The sequence below is a fragment of the Odocoileus virginianus genome, chromosome 9 (assembly GCF_023699985.2).
Source record: "Odocoileus virginianus isolate 20LAN1187 ecotype Illinois chromosome 9, Ovbor_1.2, whole genome shotgun sequence".
NCBI lineage: Eukaryota > Metazoa > Chordata > Mammalia > Artiodactyla > Cervidae > Odocoileus > Odocoileus virginianus.
In genome coordinates, this window is record NC_069682.1 from 17,740,508 (window position 1) to 17,760,197 (window position 19,690).

A 19,690-nucleotide genomic window follows, 5' to 3' on the forward strand; every position below is an offset into this window, starting at 1 on the left:
AGTAAATATGGCACCATTTAATCTTATGTCTAACAAATAATTGAGATGAAAAATGTTCCACTGATGGCATCAAGCTTTCATACCGTTAGTAGTATGGAAGTAGATTATCCATAAAACATGGCAGAAGAATTTAAGGAAAGTATTTTCATATGTCCCATATGGGCAAATCATTAACTTCTTTCATGTTGTGAACCCAAAAGTATCTCTATTATATTTTATATTGTGTTAAAATCAATATAATATAATATAAAATTCATCCAGAGGATAAAATATTTATGTATTCCCAAGGCATTTTTAGTTGAGACATTTATGTGGACTTTAATTTAAAAAATAACACTGCTTAGCTTCTGCCTGCATTGTTCCTCCCGTTTTATTACAGCCCCCAGTCCTGGCACCTGGGAAATTCATCAGACTCATCTCTGTGGAGGTTTAGAGGGCAGACACATCATTTTTTTAAATCTTCAGTTGCCCTTCAAATCCGCTGAACAGAATTCCTTATCTCCTAACAAAGATTTAACTAGAGTATTTTATGTGTAATTCATCAGAATAGCTGCTAAGATGTTCAATTTTGTTTTTAAAAGGTAGGAGCGTTGTGGCAGACAAGCCTGAGGTTTAAAAAGTCTGATTCTGCTTGCCTTTCATTTTCCCTGTGGCCTCTGAAGTGTGGTTTATTGGTAACCACCATGTTACTATTGCTGTCTCAACTGACTCCTCATTACTCAAAGCCAATAATAATTGCTAAATATGACTAATATCACGTGGAAGGTCGCAAAGTTCACTGCTAACCTTCATTCCAGCTCAAAATGTTTTCAAGGTTAATAGATTGATTTCGAGCCGAGATATGATGCATTTATAAAATGGGAGAAAATGAAAAATTTGGCATCACCAATATGTGAATAGTTTTAAATGATTCATTTGTTACATTTGGACTGTAGCCATGAAATTCATTTGATATATATCACATAGTTATATTCTAACCTAGACATTGGAAAATAAATTAATGATACATTTTAACATTAGACAATTTTACGAACACACACACACACACACACACACACACACACACACTAATCGAGGATGAGAATCAGGGCATTATAACTTACTGGCTATTCCAGTTGCGGGATATTAGCCATTTAAGACAGAGTCTGACCACTTTCAAAGACTGAGACTGCTCTAACACACAGCTCAGTTACAGCCATGACCCTAAGAGGCTAGTTACCAAATGTGTCCTTTGGTGTCCTTGCTTGGAGGAGAGACAAATGAAATTCCTGACCTCATCTCACTTCTGTGCTTCCTGCAGCTTTTGGCACCCAGGTTCCAGCCCACAGAATCTCCTGTTTTGCCCACACCCTTGATTGGAATCATCAAGGTTTCTAGGGTCCCAGAGAGACCTTAACCACCGCCTTTCTGATCCTGCTCCATGCCCACTCTGAGCCCATCCCCACAATCTGTTTCTGAGCCTGGATTTCAATTCCAATTTGATGAGGCTGGGGAGTCCTGGCCCCTGGCCCAAGTTTGCCAGAACCTGGCCCACCGAACGGGAGGCAGCATTTCCTAGGAGGGCCTCCCGCGTCCCGGTAGGCTTCCTGGCCCTCATTAAGAGCAAGCCACAGAGGCTTGCAGTTTCTTCCTCTCAAATGGTGTTCAGTTCGCCATCCTCTTTGATTTCACAAGGCTCGGACCGCTAACTGCCCCTGCTAGCAGACCTCACCGCCTTTACGTCTCTGCTCTTCCCATCTTTCTTCCTGGTTAATTAGCCCACCCACAATGAATATTGTGGTTGTCTTCTCCAGAAACAGTGCCACCGAGCTCCACTTACCTGCAGACGTGCACGCAAACCCCGTGGGCTGGCACTCAAGTCTTCCTACCTGCAACACCGCTTCCCCGCTCCTGCAGTCCTTCGGGAACAGACGGCTGTGCTCTCCCCTGACTCAGCCCTCCGCTCACGCTGTGAACTTGGGCCCTTCACTTAATCTAGCTGAGCCTGCCTTCCTCAGCTCTGCGGAATAACACCTTCCTTACTCGTTGTGAGGATTAACCACACAGCACAGACAATTTATAGCGTGCTCTAGGCACACGACAAGGGCCCCACGCACTTGTAAGAAGACTTTGTTAGCCGCCTGCAGTTCTCAGCACTTCTCAAAGGCTCTATACCTGCTCACTTCCCACTCACTCTTTAAGGCCATGTCAGAATCCACTGCAAGGAAGGCACGCAGACTCTAACAACACAGTGGTGCTTGATCACATCATCTTCTTATCATTTCCTAGTTGCTCGGGTTTGACCATCTTGTCTTTCCCAATATATTATTGGGAAATAATCCGGTAATTGTTGGAAATAAGCTGTAGGAGGGCAAACTAAAATCTCATCCTCTCGTCACTAATTTTTTGCAGCTTCTTAGCCTCATCTGCTCCCCTACTCAGTGTCCGCTCTCGCCAGATATTCCTGAGGCCGTCCGGGTGTGCCTACAGGGTTCATTAATATTCCCCTCTGCTGAGCACCCTGGTGCCTCATCCTCCTCTGTGAGTTCCTACGATGCCTCCACGAAGCATTTCCACAGACCTTGCTGCCGCTGCTGTGGGCACTGTCACCCCCTCATCCCCATCACGTCTGCCCTCCCTGGAGGCTGTCATGTCCACTGACCATCATCTCATTGCACTGGGACCCCCGAGTCCTATTCCCTGTGCCCCAATATCTCAGGAGAGCTTTTAGGAAACCAGTCTTTATTTAGGGAAACATTTGTCATGGGATATGAATTTATGGGAAAGTGGCCAAGATGCAGAATTTCCTATTCCAACTGGTAAGTAAGGCTTTGTTACTGGATTAAGTCTGTGGAGCTGGTTGTCTCTTTCCTGAGGCTGGGTTTGCTTCCAGGAGCCCTCAATACCTCAAGCAAGTAGACTCCTAATGAGCCCCGTACAAGGCCCCAGCCAGCTCTCATTTCTAGCACCAGCATGTGCTTTGGACAAGGGTCATAGTTCTTAACAGCACCCTGCTGGATACACACAGAAAAATAAGCTGAAGGGAATTCCCTGGCAGTCCAGTGGTTAGGATGGCTTCCATTGCAGGGGGCATGGGTTCAATCCCTGGTCTTGGAACTAGGATTCCACAAACCGCATGCATGCCCCCCTCCCACCACCAAAAAAAGTCAACTAAAGATCAGTGGACCAACTATCTTATTCTAGAATATAAGTAAATAATTTGGGGCATTAAACTGAATCTGTGCCAGGCAATTTTGTTTTTTTTTTTAATTCCTGTTTTGAATGTTTTAAATTATTTGTCTCTCTTTTTTTTTTAATAAAAGTAAGCCTAAAGGAAAATAACATCTGTTATTTGAAACATGCGTGTAGGGCAATTTATAGCACATCTAGGTTCAAATAACCAGGTTGAGGAAGACTAAACTTTGCCAAAGCATATGTTCAAAGGAAAACTGATTTTTGTTTGTTTGTTTTAGATGCTAACATCAGAATACTTCCAAACCCCTGCAGTGTGGAGGCTGCATTAAAGAATCTTGCTAAGGATACTTCTGAAGTTTTAAAAAGTCCACTGGCCTGAGAATTCCAGCTCTCCCTCACTGTTTTGGTATGATCATTAGATGCCCCTGGTACAGGTAAGCCTCATCTCCAGTCTGGGGCTGTTAACTACCTCTAACCATCCAGGAAGGCCAAGGCCATCCTTACAGGCATCAGTGGATCCTCAGTGCTAGAGGCCTGTTACGCAGGACTCCTCCCCGATTCTGAAAGAGAAATAAGAGAAGGGGAGGGGTAGCTTGAAGAAAATAAAAAGTAAAAGAGAGAAAGCAAAGCGCTATGTTTTTCTGTGGCTGGTACTCTGGGTTTTAGTCTGCTAAACACAGTGGCTTGACCTGGTTACTTTAAGGCTTTCAAATCTGAATACAACATCCTACACAAACACATAACCCAGACAGATGCATATACACATACCTTCACAAAGACTCTTTCAGAACTGAAAATACTAAGACAAATCAAAAGGGAATTAATTTCACCATTGTTGCCATTTTTTTGTTTGTTTGTTTTGTTTTTGATGTAAGTCAGGGGCAGGAGCACTATGGAATTTCCAGATGATACAATATACCCATTAGAAAATGGCATGCACAGAAAATTGGAACCAGAAATGACCTTGGAAATCATCTAACTCCGTTTTCTCAATCTGCAGATGAAGAAACCAAGCTCTCAAGAAATAAAGTCATTTGTTCAGAGTCAGGGAAAGGCTCAAAGTTAAAGTTGGAATTAGGACCCCCAAAATCTCTAAAAATCTGCCTCACTTGCCACTCTGAACTGCTGTAATCATTTGCTCAGTTTAGGAGCTGAAAGCTGAAGCTGCCTTCCTGATCCTGGTGTTGTATTGGGGTATTTGTGAAGAACTCGGCTGCTCAGGTATAAACACATTTTGTGGTTTCCACACCTCTTGTGTTTAATATGCTGCACGATAACTGAAAGACTTTTTAAAAGACTTTGAAAGAAATTTAGTTGATACGTTCTTTATTTCCAGTGTTCTGTACTTTCATTTTTAAATTCTCTTTCTTTCTCTACATCCCCTTGCCTTGGCCCCAGTTTCACTGAGGAGTCATTTATGAAACTTTAAGTTTTAGTAACTTAAAGCCATTGTCAGAAAACACAGGAAAATCAGTTAGAAGGAACCCCATTAGCCATGCCTCCAAGTCCTGTTAAATTATGAGCTTGTTGCTGTTCACTGTTTAATTCCATAAGATCACCCTTCTATCACTCAACTTGGACAGAAACTTAGGGAGACAATAGACAATCTTGGCAAAAACTGAAGAGAAACTGTTGCTGGGGGGTGGGGGTGGGAAATGGATGTAGCTGATAAATTACAGGGCTGCCTATTCAGTCATGGGAATGAAAACATTTCTCTGGATCAATGTATGAAAAGGATTTTTAATAGGATGGGAGAAGTCATTTGAACACCTGTTTCCTTGGCAATTGAATGCACTGGTGCCAATCACTTAGCCTGGATCTACTCTCCTAGCAGAAAATGACCTCATCTCTTATTCTTTGAGGATTGAAGCAGCAGAACAGTATCTATTTTAACAGGACTGGGAGCAATAAGCAGGGCATTGACAGCTAGGAAAGTTTGTCTTAGAAAGTCTGACCTGAGGCAGTGGGGAATCGGAGCCAGGAGAGGGAGAAGGAGAGAGGCTGTGAGCTTGTGTGGACACCGGCACATGAAACGAGAAGCACAGGACATAAAACTGTGAATAAGAGGCAAACTCATCTCACCCTGGAAGTTTCTAAGCCTAGAGTCATAAATGCCTCTTCATCTCGCAACCCATTCTGGTCATGGAGAAGTTCCTTTTGAAGGGTAGCTGTCTGTGTTGACTTTGTTAAGGTAGAAGTTCAAGCTCATTTATGAGGATAGAAGGATTCAAAGTACCCTCAGCAGGGCTCAGCTCTGAGCTTCACACGTACCCCATGGAAGGGCTCCCCTTATCCAGGACCAAGCAATGAAATGTTAATATAAGTGTGTTTCTTTGCATTTCTCCAAAAACTTTAGGTTTCCTCCATGCAACTGTGTCACGACTGTGTTTTTATCAGAGACTCTCACTGGGCGTGGTTTTATCCTCTTCCATGTACCTGAACCTGGAGAAGGAAATGGCAGCCCACTCCAGTATTCTTGCCTGGAGAAGCTCATGGACAGAGGAGCCTGGTGGGCTACAGTCCATGGCATTGCAAGAGTTGGACATGACTTAGCAACTAAACCATGTGCCCGAACCAGCACTGTGGCTTCAAAGAACACAATATTATGATTATCTTGGTCTCTGAAATGTATTACCCATGGTTTCTTTTAGCTTTTCTCTTTCCCCGGGGATGAACAACGCATCTAGGATACATTTCTAAAAAGCTTACAACTTTTCTTAAAATAAAACTCAGCCTCTTTACTGTATCCCAAATTTCTGTTTGATTCTTGACATAGTCCATAAGAACCTCTTCAATTAGATACCAATATCCTGCAGGACTCCCAGGGGTACATCTCACACAGGTTTCTTTCCCCACATTGGACAGTTCAGGGAGAGAGACCACAGACCTACTGTAAAATGGGGGGAAATATTTGGTGCTGGAAAAGACTCTTGAGAGTCCCTTGGATGCAAGGAGATCAAACCAGTCAATCCTTAAGGAAATCAACCCTGAATATTCATTGGAGGGACTGATGCTGAAGCTGAAGCTCCAATACTTTGGCCACCTGATGCAAAGAGCCAACTCATTGGAAAAGACCCTGATGCTGGGAAAGATTGAGGGCAAAAGGAGAAGGTGGTAGCAAAGGATGAGATGGTTGGATGGCGTCATTGACTCAATGGACATGAATTTGGGCAAACTCTGGGAAATAGTGAAGGACAGAGGAGCCTGGCATGCTGCAGTCCATGGGATCACCAAGAGTCGGACACGACTTAGCGACTGAACAACAACACCTGCGTGCGATGCAGTGTTGTAAGTTATAATCAAATACGACACAGGAAGTTGTGGGAGCATGTGGAATGTGGCAATTAATTTGGCCTAGGGGAGGGAGACCAAGGAAGGGCTCAGAGAGAAGAGGTGTCTATGCTGTCTCTTGTGGTGGAGGAGTGGGTGTTTCAGACAGGAAACAACATTTGCAAAGACCCAAGGTGTGAAGATATGTGGCACTTTCAAAGAATAGCCAGCAGTCTGCTCTGGCGAGTGTGAAGTGCATGGGGTAGGGAGGTGGCGGCTGGACAGGGAGAAGTAAGACGTGAACCTAGAAAGGAAGGCTAGTGCGCCCCTGTTAAGGGCTCCCTGCCAGGTGCCAAGGACTCTGAACTTCTTTTGGTGAAGAATAGAGAACCCCTTGAATTATCAGAGGAGTTTTTCTTCATGGATGTAGACATCACTTGATTCTTACCTATAGGGGTTTTGCCTCTACAGGTCTGGTGACATGTTCTTTAAACCCTTTGATTTTCCCCTTAGGTGCCCAGGAAAACTACACTTCACAGCTCCCATACAATTAGATAGAACCCTGTGACCATCCTGGCTGATGAAACGTGGGCAAATCCAATAGACATTACTCTTAGAAACCTCAAGTGGAGAACTCTGAGACTAAAAAGATGGCAGGCTCACTAAATGGAAGGATCATGGGTCCCAGAATCACCGCATGGAAGGCTATCTACCACATTCCCAATCGGCTTGTTTGAAATGTAAACATTCTATGCCGTTAAGCTACTGAGCATCAAAGATCATTGATTAGTGGTTCTACTGATTCTACCGATTGAATGGGTGAGGATGTTCTCAGGGCAAAAGTAGCTGCTTGCACAGATGGACCAGCCCAGTGTGTGGACAAGTACTAATGGCACCCACTTGCTTTTCCCCAGAAGGACTTCCCCGGTATGGGCATTGCACCAGATTCTCTCTGAGTCTCACTCGTTGACAGTATGTGTATGCAGCTTCCCTCATCCTTCCAGCCCTGGTTGTCCATCTCCACAAAGCCCAGCACAGAATCAGCTCCACAAAACCCAATCCCCTCTCCCCTCACTTCTGCCATCCCATACACATCATTCATGGTGTTGCTTATGCTTTTTGACTCTTGCCTCAAGGCCACAATTGACTTCATTTTAATTTGATTTCATCTGTGTATAGTTATTTCTTTAGGGAGTGTTTGGGAGCTGCACCCTCTAATAGTTTAGAGCTCCACACCTCTCAGGAGATAAGACTAAATGCAATTTATAGAAAGTTCTTTTACCAGACAAACCTGAGCCAGTTCTGAAGAAAAGGGAGTGGTAAAAGGATGAAGGGTCAAGGATGATGAGGAGGCCATATTTGGAATTCTAAGCCCTGCCTGTGACAGGCTTGTAACATGTGGCTTTAATCACCGTTTTCCTGCCCATGTTGTTTAACAAGGGCTGGATTCCCATTGAATCCAGACACTCAGGTTGAAGATGACAAATCTTTTAGGATTTGTCCTAAAAGATTTCCTCATATGTGTATAAGATCCATGAATTTAAACTCTTTTCACAATCTGATACCTTGAGTTTTTATATTCTTTGGTTCTGAGTGAATGTGTAGCAAAGCAATTCAGAGAGGAGGCCGAGGGGTTATTGAACACACTATGACTGGATTACCTTCATGTTTTCAATACTCCTGCATTGAGCTTTATGATCTCACAAGTTACAACTGGCATCAATTTAATGAATTATTTCTGGAGGAAATCCATAACACCATTTTACAAAGTTTTATTACTGCCATATTTGAGTCATCTACTAAAATTGTTTTTATTAAAGCCTGCTGACAATTTAGACAAGATGGTACAGGTAGTTCACAAAAATGAGAGCTCCCAGAGGAGGCGTCTGGAGAATGATTCAGCCTCCCGAAGCCAGACCCCCTTAGGATCACATCTTGGCTCTTCCACTAAGGAGCCCTGGGACCTTGCACAAGGCACTCAGCCTGTCTGTACCTCGGTGTCCTTCTCTATGGAGAGAGTTGCAACATTCCAACCTCATGAGGCATGGAGATTGTATCATTGGCTCACAACTTCCATTTCCTTCCCTGTTCTTCCAGTTCTCCCTATAGACGTCCTCATCCTGCTGACTGAAGCTTGGCCACTCAACTGGCCAAGATGGTCCAGAAGCAGAGGAGCCATCGGCCTCATCTGAGCAGAGGTTTTAGAAGTGCTGGGTATTCCCATCAGCCCTTATGTTCTGCCCGCACTCTGAGACTATCAAGTCTCATGTGGGGGCTGCTTCTTCAGTCTGGTTCTGGGATGAAAAGACACATGAAGCAGAGCCAGGATGAGTCCAGCAGAGCTGCCAATGTTCAGAAATTCCAGAACTTTTAGGGTTGAAAATTGAAGCTCTCAGTTCTCACAAGTGAAAAAAAAAAAAAGTCTTAAATTAAGGCAAAGGTTGGGCATAGATCCAACACACCCATTGTTGAGTCTACTGATTAGACTTACGTGGCCCTAGTAATTTATTTCCATTGACAAAATGTCTCTGGGAAAAGAGAGTGAGGGTGCAGTCACCTGAATCTTAATGAGATCAAAGTACCTTAGGAGGCATTTCTTGAGAAGTTGTGGGTATGGCTATTGACTTGCATGGACCTTCCTGGGATCAAATTGACTAAAAATGAAAGCAGTTATGTAAATAGAGTTATGCATGAAATATCATATGCTCATATCATATAGGAGGCTGTGTATTTGTGCATATGAGTATAAGCATTAACTATCTCTGGAAGGATAAAGAAATGGGTAAAAACATGTCACCAGAGAGGGAAACTGGGTCAGGAGAGGATGAAGGCAAGAAGAGTGACTATTCACCACGTACTCTTCTGAGTACTTCCCAACTGCTGCACGTGTGCACGTTCTACCTAGCCAAAGCCATATAAATTAAGTAATTTACAACCTTAATCTACCAAAAGTAGGTGGAGGTAGAGGGCACGTTGGGCTGGCACATGTGGGTTTTCTTTCAGGGTTTCCTGGAAATGGTCTAGAGTTAGCAGGATAGTTGTACAAAAGTCTAAATTACTGAAAACTACAGAATTGTTTACTTTTAAATGGTTTGGACGGTGAATTTTATGTTTTCTCATTAAAAAACAGAACATCTTTCTTTTCATAGGAAAAAAATTATATTTTGTTTGTTTTTCCAACCTCACCATGTGGCTTTTAGGATTTTGGTTCCCTGACCAGGAATCAAGCCTGGGCCATGGTACTGAAAGCCCTAACCACTGGACCACCAGGGAACTCCCAATCATAGGAAAATATCTTAAACCGTATATGAGTGAACACTATGTGGTTTTAACAAATGCACAAAAAATAAAATAATTTACAAAAGGCAAAGATGGTGTTACTGATAGGTTGATCATGTTGTGCAAGTGTCAGTTTCTGAAGGCTTGGGAAAGGGAGATGGTTTGACTCAGAATGATTCCCTACCTACAACGCCTCTGAGTGCCTTGAGCGTCCAGCCTGCTCCTCTGTCCCATTGAGAGATCAGGTTTCATTTTTGCCTTGGAGCCGTGATCCAGACCAGTGGCACAGTGCCTGCCTCATGAGAGGGTAGAGAACACACCCTGTATAGCACACCAATAAAACACGAGGATACCGAGTCTAACCAGAAGGAAGCCACAGTCAGGAGTGGCTGCCCAACCTGCAAGGCCATTGCTAAGTGATTCTTCAGTCTCCAACTTTTCTCACTGAATATCCACTCCCACTAAGAGAGCCTTTTGCAGACTTCATTTGAAGTGAGAAAACATGTCTTGCTTTGCCTCTAATGTGTGGGTTTTTTCAGCTTTCTACTAACAGATTATGATCTCCAGACCTCAGCCTGAAAGCCAGTTTACCCAAGACCCTTCACACAGTAAGGTAGTCCACAATTTGCTATTTCAAGGTATAGGTGGGTGGGGGGACAAAGAATCACAACTGCCTAGGGAGAAAAAAAAAAAGAGAGAGTTATAAGGGCAGCCTCCCTCTTGAGAGTTGAATTTGATCCTTTAAGGCCAGCAATTCAATCTTTTAAAAGGCACATCTCTGTTCTAATCAATCAAGCTTTCATTTCCAACAGCAATAACCTTCCCTAGGCACTCAAGAAATCAGAAACTAGAATCTTGGACATAGAAAGTCAATACAGAATTTTCTACTGAGTCGACCTGGTCCTACAAACCTCCCCAGGATTTTGTCGGCAGGAAATCTGATGTTCTAATATATCATGGGATGCTAACACCATCTATCAGTTCAAATCTGTCACATTAGGTGGAAAAGATGTGGCTTGCATCCAGGGCTTAAGGAATAGAGGGTCGGATAAATCTGAGAAGAATCAAAGATAAGTAATGGTCTCCAGTGTATTTTCCAACCTCTCATCTTGGGTTTATTGTTTTGTGAAGACTATATCCGAGGTTGACTGACTAGATATTCTGGGCCTTAGGGGTTCTGGTCCAAAGCTCTTAGCTAGTGGCCTTGCAGATGCTCTTAGCCCATAAAAGGGTCAGACGTCATGGATGTGATCTCAGCCCTCTGTCATCTTCATTAAGCTTTGTGTGAAGTGATAGGAAGAGTCATACAATCTAGGTGACCCACACACAATGAAATTTAAGGTACAAGATATTTTTAAGCCATTTTTTTCTCCAAGGTGCCACATTAGAAATTTGCTCAGGGAACATCCAAATTTCCATAAGACTGGAAAAATAATAGTGTGGGCAAACATATTCTAAGGGATGATTAGTCAATATTATATCATGTTATATTGTATCTTAACTGACTGATGTCTGGATAGTTAATGGATGTGAAGTCACATGGCAGGGCTTCAGGTTGAAGCCCTTCACCCCCACCCCCACCACAGTAGAAAGCATGTAAGAGTTGGAAGCCATTTGAGTTTCTAAGCCTGCAAAATAGGGATCAGAATAGCTGGTTTGCCAGGAAGGCAAAGGAAATGAAGTTTGCAACTATGTTTTGCATTCTGTAAAAGTTACATCATTGCTATATGGGCAGTTTTCAGTAGTGATAGTTCTGAGATCTTCACAGGTACACTGCCTCTCTACATTGTATGGCAAGTTCCCAATCTAATATAATTCTTTTAGAAAAACACTTTATTGATGTATGATTGACATACAAAAATTTGTACATGTTTAATATGTATCCAATTTGATGAGTTTGGAGATTAATATTAACCCATGAAACTATCACCACTATCTACAACAGAAACATCCCCAATAGCACTGAAAGCTTCCTCCTGCCCTAATTATTTATTATTGTTTTGTGTGTGTAACCTAAGCTTTACCCTCTTAGCAAAATCTCAAGTATACAGTACAGTATTGTCAACTATAGGCTCTGTGCTTTAAGTAGAAATCTAAGGACTTATTCATCTGTATAACTGAAACTTTCGAACAAATTCATAGTTGAAAATTTCTTGCCACAAGTATCCCGAAAGTTTTTTACAGCTTAGTTGGAAACTAATCTTCTTCATATGTTAACAGTATCATCATAAAACAAAGGTAATAATATTGCATTCCATGACCCTTTTAGATAAGTTCTGATCATTTCATTAGACATGCAGTTATAAAAGTCACTTGTTATGATTGCATATTTAGATTTACTTGCCACCGCTTTTTGTACAATGAATCCATGAAATTATTCTGAGTCAGTAGAATTGCTTAAAAATCTTGTTAGCACTTATCTTCTAGACATTTAATAGGACAAACTTCAGCAACGCCATCTCTACATGTGGATATGATATTTTTCCTTTGCTACCAAGTCCTCCTGCTGAGCCAACCACCATCTCGGGACCTGACCCAGGACTACGAGCTCCAACAAATCAGTGGAGGTATTCCATAGGGCGAGGCACTGGAGATGCACACAGGATGGAAAATTAATCCATCCTGTGGCCAGAATTGGAACTGCTTAGAAATCCTCCTAACTCCCTAACGACTCTGGTTAAGACAGCCTGGTAGTAGCCGTTCTTAAATGCTTGGTGTGAGCCTGGGTGCCCCAGAATAACTTTCATCAGGTGGGATAGGGCAGGAGATGGTCACAGTTATTTAAATGTTCAAACTAGCAGATCAGTCACTTAACCAGAGGCGGCACTGAAAAATATAACTGCCAGAGAACCAGTTTGTGGTTTGCAAACAGGACAAATGGGTGTGGGCTGAAAATGTGGCATAACCACCCAGGAAGAACTGAAATTGCCAAGCAGGAGGCTTAACTACACGCCCTGGTTATGACCTCTTGCCTGGCAACTCCCTGCAACATGAGCCCATGTCCGTTATCTGTAAGAAAATGAAGGTATCTATCTGAAAGGAAAGAAGGGTTTGAGGCGGGACTTCACCTATTAGAGCAGGTCTGAGGGCAGCAAGGCGCGCCAAGGGGAGCCCTGGACACGGAGGAGGCCCCAGGGCTCCTGCCCTAGCTCTGTCACTGACAAGAGCAAATCTTGCAAATGCTCTGGGCCTCAGCATCCTCATTCATGAAATGGGAATAACTGTACCAGCTGCATCTTCCTTGCAGTATTGTGTTGAGGCTCAAGAAAACCATCAACAAGTTTCTAAGAGCTCCTGGTGTTCCCAGAAGTGTAGATCCTGAGTGGGGGCTGGAATGAGGATGAGCAAGAGTATCTGGAGTATTCACAACAGATTTTGGAGGAACTGGGACTCAAACCTGGGAAACAATAGTAAACCGTTGGACAGTATTTGCACAAGGACTCAGTTTCAGAATACAACCTCTGATTACTCTAAGACTTCACAAGCAAGGAGGGTGTCCATGGAGAGGCACAGCTGAGGTGGATCCTAAATGCTGAAGACAGTCGGGCTGCACAAAAGGAGGGAAAGAGGTGCTCCTTGTGAGAGGGGCTGCGTCAAGGCTTGGAGGGAATAGCAAGCAGTGTTATTCAAGGAGGCGTGAATCAACTGGCAAAAAGTTCAAGAGCAGGGAATGAAACAGTGTAGGTAGGATGAGACCAGATTAAAATAGCAGTGAAACCAGATGGAAGAGGCATTTAGGAAGAAAGAGAAAGTTCCAGGAGAGTTTCAAGTAATAGTTCAAGGAGGATTAGTCTGGCAAGAAATATGCAGGCTGGTTGCAGCTAAGATGGAAAAGAATATGGAAAATTATCTATTAGCCATTCATAGTAGTGGTAATAGCGGAAAATGGAGAGATAAGAAATAAAGGAAAAAACTGAAAAGTGTGGATGACTAGCTAGATGTACAGGATATCCTGGTCCACAATGGCAATAAAGACTGAGACCATTTTGTTTGCTCTGCCTTCTTGGACAGTGGTTTCAAGCCATTATTTCCAGAGTATTGTAAATACAATTGATTCACTGATAAGGAAAATTTTTTCTCACTGCCCACAGCTTTCATCACATGGTTCTGTAAGTGGGGTTTTCTTGATTCTTTCCATCTCAGTTTAACATAAACTCCTGCTGTCCAGTTTTGCAATAAATGTTCATTGCTGTGTCCTTTTTATTGTTTTTTTCACATTATAGGGGCACCAGAAGGAGATGAGAGGGAGAACAGGCCCAAGACAATATGAAGATATAATTGCTGAAAAGCTTCCTAACCTGGGAAAAGAAACAGTTATCAAAGTCCAGGAAGCACAGAGCTGCATACAGCCAAAACACATTGTAATCAAAATGATGAAAATTAAATACTAAAAGTAGCAAGTGAAAAAGCAACAAATAACATACAAGGGAACTCCCATAAGGCTATCTGTTGATTTTTCAGCAGAAACTGCAGACCAAAAGGGAATGGCAATGTAAAGTGATGAAAGGGAAAAAACCTACAACCAAGAATACTCATTTTTTTTAACCTGTGGAACTCGGAAGCTTGAAAGTAGACTTATGTGTAGAATTCATCATTCTTTATCTGATTCTCTACTATTTGTATGAATTTTAGCCACCGGATCCTAGTGGCAAGACGCAATTCCAAACTAGTCCACTAGGTGGAAGACAAAAACTACTTTCTCCCCACCCCATTCCAAATAAATGAAAGGGTGGGAAAACTAAGCACTGTGGGTTTACACATTTCTGTTTGTCTTTAACATCTTACAAGAAAACACAAACTTTTATAGCAACATTTATCTGCATTGCGCTGAAAAAGTGAGAGAAGGATTTTCAGACTACTGAGACCTGAGTACACAGTTGCCTTTTTCTTCCCCCTGAAGTTTTTGGTTTGACTTTGTTTGGTTTTGCCCAGGAAGGACACAGTGGAGGAAACAAATAATGAACGTGGTCTTGATAACAGTATGAAGAGAGACTCTTGATTACAATATAGTACTTATTGATTGATTGGTTGATCTCTGCATGGGAGGGTTGGGAGAATTCGGTAGGAAGGTCACAGTGGGAATCTACAGATGGAAGCGGTGGTCACAATAAATAACAATGAGATTCTTCCTGAAGTCACAAAGCAAAATCATCCACGGCTCTGTGCCACCGTCTCAGCAGTGCCCCGACGCCCCAGGGGTGAGAAACTCCAAGTTGCTTAAGGGAGACATTTAGCTTCCTTTCCTACTCCAGGATAGAACTGCACTTCATCAATTTAGCGGAAAGCAGCTGACGGTGGACTTCACACCTAACTCTAATATGCAATTGCTTTGAAAAGTAACCCAGCGAGGATAACTGCCCTGCACGGTTCGACGAGGTCACAGCAGCAGGAGGGTAAGGACCCCAAGAACCGCAGCAGCAGCAGCAGCGGGGGCGCCGGGACCCGGACCCGGACCCGGATGCGCCCCGGGAAGCCGGCGGCTCCTAACGGTAGCGAGGAATGGTTAAGTGCAGGTAACGAAGAGGTTAAGTGCTTTTCTCGTCGCAGCTCACCTTCCACTGCGGAGGAGCTGCCAGGCCAACCGCAGGCTCCAGCTGCGCTCACGTGGCTTCTCCTTCCAGTTTTCCTCCGGGAAGCACGCGCAGATCTGTGGAGTATTATTACCATATATAGAGAGAAACTGCTAGGCGAAAAAACCCGGAGAAGCCTGAGTCAGTTGCCTTAAGTAGGAGTGACCGGCCGGGGGAGGGGGTGGTTAGGAGGAAATCTGCCCTTCAGCATACATCGTTACTAACGGTGTCAGGTCTGCTGATGACTCAGAAGACAGATCAGAAAAGGGAAGTGCTGCAAATGGGCATCTAACTGCAGGAAAGGTTATTAAACAGCTATTAAAAATTCTGGAGAACTAATGACAGACTTTTCTCAACCTTGATTTTTAAAGATGATAAGTTCTAACCTCCCTACGTGTACTTTTTTTTTTAAATTTAAACAAAACAAAAAATATTAGAAATAGCCCAGTGGATGATCTAAGACGAAATCTCTGTGACTGAAGCATTGCTGCCGGTTAAAAAATAATGCAGTTTACACATGAGGTATCCTTACTGACCAGAAATGATCATGGACGTGTAACTGCTTTGATGTTTGTGACTTAACTGTTACTGCGAGACTGAAAAATAGAACCACCAAGAATTTTGACCAGAATGGAATCAAAGGGAGGCTGGGGACTTTAGGATGAAAGTCTGGAAAAGAATCAAAAGCTTTTACACCTATTCCTAGCGCTTCCATCTTGCCAGTGTGTGCATAGCTCAGACTACCTCAGTTTTCCGCTCATAAAATGGTCATAGCATCTATCTCTACTTAGTTTTTAGTACTCTATTAAATTTTTCTGAGATTATGTCCATAATGCTTTCTGAACCTCTTGGAAGCAATAGAGTCTCACTTTTTAAAACTGTCCTGTCACAGCCTATTGTCATCTGATCATCAACATATAGTTTTTTATATAGTTATGTTGATGATCAGACAATAATAAATAATGCCTGTAACTTGGGAAGTTTAAACATTACTAAATAACCAGAGTGAGCCTATAGGCTTATTCTTGGATTCCATAAAATTGGCCCCCAAAAGGGCAGAGTATTCTGTGCAAGTCAACTAGGAAAATCACTCTATAACGTTGCTGAGATTAAATAAGCAACATGACAGAGGAAACCAAATAACCACCCATGAGAATCTCCTTGTGTAAAGTAATAATTCTGCAGGTTTCCAAATGTATCCCCCAAAATAATACTTTCCCACTAAATTGATTGTCATTTCTTTAATAGAAGGTAACATTCTCATCCTGGAGAAATCAAGCCATAGGGAAATGCAAAAAAGAAAAATGTGAATATCCCCTACAGTCTTGCACTCCCCAGAGACCAGAGAGATCAAAACTATCCAGCCTGACCTCTTTCTAAGGAAAAACATGTGCACGTACACATGCACACACACAGATGGGGTCATAATACAGATAATGCTCTGCAAGGGACTTTCTTCACTTGATTAATTTTATGTAACTTTACAGATTAATATGTATAAATCAACCCCATTATTAGTACTGGCTGCAGCCATTGACTGATAGAACTGTTTATCAGTTCTTCCCTCTCTGATGAAGCCTTAGGGTTCCCCTCAGTGATGTTTTCAGATTATACAATGTTGCAGCGAATATCTTTAAATTCTTCCATATCCATGATCAAGTGTTTCCCCTAATGGTAAATTATAATAAGAGGAATTTCTGTGTCAAAGTCAGGAGACTTTAAAAATGCTATAGTTTCATTTCTCTCCCTTTCCTCAAAGGCACTCACATACCCATTGTGGACTTACAAAATATTCACAAAATGAAAGTTAAGAGTTATGTTTTATTCAGTGGGAATTTTTAGGACTTTAACCCTGGGAGCCAGCATCTCAAGTAACCCTGAGAGAACTGCTCCGAGGAGGCGAGGGGAGGAGCCAGGTTATACAAAAGTAAGTTTTGCAACAAAGGGCAGCTAATTGGAATATCAAATGATTATTGTTAATTAAAACCACATATCCCAAGTTATGAAAGATGCAAGAGTTGGGGCTCACTGAAATAAATCACTCCTTTATATACACCTCAGCTCTCTGGGGCCAGCATCCCATGCTGTCACAAGCTTGAGCTTCCTCAGGGCTCACAGAGGGAGTGGCTGCAGTCTGATGGCCGCTAGACTGAACATGCTCTTCTCCCTTGCTGGGTGCCCTTTGGGCTCACTAGCTCACGAAGCACGGTAGCTGCAATTGCCGATGACTGTGACATCCCCTGTTTACTCCTATGGCAAGGAGTATTCCATTTCTCACCACCTACTGAATTGTATGAGGGTCTATTTTCTATTGCTGCTGTATTTTCAGCCCAAGCCATTCTTGTTAAGATATGTTGGAAGTCTTACCAGTTTGAGCATCATGGTACTGTGATCAACGACCCCTCCAAAGAATATCAGCTGATCCAGCCAATCAGTTTCTGTTCCCCTGGTTTTCCACAGCAGGCAAACAACAACAGTGCCCACTTTACTAATAGTTACATGGGTACCTAAACGTGGAGTTCTGGAAAAGCTCTCCCCAGATGTGGCTTAGACATGACCTGTGGGAGATGCCTTCACTCTCCATTGCCCAAGTCTGAATGGTGGGATTTCCACTTTCCCAGACCTCAGCAATGATGAGCTTGCATAAGAGAGAGAGTCTGCAGGGCCTCCTCGGACCCAGGAGAAAAGAAAAGGTGGATGAAGTGATGTCAGCCATTAGTTCATATCTCTTAACACCCAGCACTTGGTCCTTTGGTGCAGACAACTCTCCTGGAGGAGAGGCCAGGAAGTGCGTGGTAGAAGGCAGACCCCATGAGGGAATCTGCAAAAAGGCCCCCTCCCCAATGATTTCTTCTTCCCTCTCTTTCTTTTTTTTAAATTGAGGTATATTGACATATGGGCTTCCCCAGTGGCTCAGCAGTAAATGATCTGCCTGCAATTCAGGAGACTTGTAGGAGACGTGGGTTCAAACCCTGGTCAGGAAGATGCCCTGAAGGAGGGCATGGCTACCTGCTCCAGTATTCTTGTCTGGAGAATTCCATGAAGAGAGGAGTCTTGCGGGCTACAGTCCATGGGATCACAAACAGTCAGACACAACTGAGCAACTAAACAACAATGTTGACATATAAGATTGTATTAATTTTAGGTATACAATGTAATTTAATATTTGTATTGTGAAGAGACCAGTTAACATCCATCACCACACAGTTATAATTTTTTTCTAAAGATGAGAACTTCTAAGATTTTATCCTCCTCTCTTGATTTATCCTTTGTTTTACCAGTTTTTAAAATTTTTTTTCTTTATTGACCAGGCAGTTCTACATATTAGTTTAGTTCCACTGGTGGTCACTATTATATTTTACCAAAGACATGTGAGCCCACATTTCTCAGATTCTAACAGCAATTATAGCAATGTCCTGGACTTCCTACCCCAGTGGGAACCCTTTGCAGGTTTTTATTTTTTCTTCCCGCCCTTCTTCTTTCCTTTACCCAGGCTTTACTGAATAATCTGTCCAATTTTCCAGACACCGTAATCATTATTTTCTTATAATATGGCTTATTTTTTAAGATTACTTTAATTGCATCACACTTCATTTCTCAGAATTTATTTAGATTTTACTCTCAATTTTATTGGATTTTTACTACTTAGTGTCCTTTCTTATGTATCATATCTTTTCCTTTCTTGTAATCTTTACTCTCAGATTTTATTTAACTAAAGTATCTTCATAAGTAATTATCCAAAAAGAGTACATGATTGGTATATTATTACATTCTGATTTTCTGAATATCTATAATTCATAGTCACCATTCTTTCCCTTGTTAACTTATAACTCTAATAAAACCTCACACCCTTCATGGTTCTTGCTATTAGAAATGGGCTTTGAAGAATAATGCTGTCATTATTTGATGAACATTTTCAATTAGCAGATACAGCAGGTACTTTCTCTAGCTCTGAAGAATTGTTTTATATTATTTCATTGATTTTTGTCCTGCTTCTGTTTTTGCATTTAAAACTCTGATTGTTCTTAGATTAGACTACTAAATCTGTTCTCCAAGGTATTTTTCTTTTCTCACAATCTTGTGTGTATACTCCATCAATGTAATCCAGATTTGGGGTTGTCATATTATTCACTGTCAATTATTTAGATTTTTTTTTTTTTTTGGCAATTATGGTTTTAAATTTTTGTCCAAGAACTGTTTATTTTCAGAGCATTTATTTTGGTGAAAACCTGGTTTATTGGTTGGTTGGCTGGTTTAGTAGATGCAGTATCGTCCCAAATCTCATTGTGAATATGAACGAGGAGTTTTTTCCTAATTCCCCTGGATCTTGTTTCATGGAGGTCCCTTTGTTCTAAATGGTCATCTTGGTGCTCCCCTCCTGAGCAGAAGATTCTCCC

General features: G+C 42.2%; 2 long non-coding RNA genes across 6 annotated transcripts in view; one reads left to right on the plus strand and one right to left on the minus strand.

Annotated features, from left to right (window-relative positions):
* The window catches only part of LOC110124228 (uncharacterized), a 122,140-nt gene extending 108,036 nt beyond the window's left edge, over positions 1-14,104 (plus strand). Inside the window, exons 3-5 of one of the 5 annotated variants that reach the window (XR_011489375.1) lie at positions 3,453-3,608; positions 4,050-12,290; positions 13,947-14,104. This is a non-coding gene — a long non-coding RNA (uncharacterized lncRNA). Of the gene's footprint in view, positions 1-3,452; positions 12,291-13,946 lie in introns of all 5 variants that reach the window. The other 4 variants (XR_011489377.1, XR_011489374.1, XR_011489376.1 and 1 more) reach the window with 4 other exon arrangements.
* Positions 1-15,563, minus strand: part of LOC139036569 (uncharacterized) — a 130,458-nt gene extending 114,895 nt beyond the window's left edge. Inside the window, exons 1-2 of the long non-coding RNA XR_011489380.1 lie at positions 15,276-15,563; positions 1,820-3,734 (exon numbers count right to left, since the gene is read on the minus strand). This is a non-coding gene — a long non-coding RNA (uncharacterized lncRNA). The remainder of the gene's footprint in view (positions 1-1,819; positions 3,735-15,275) is intronic.
* Positions 15,564-19,690: the final 4,127 nt, after the last annotated feature.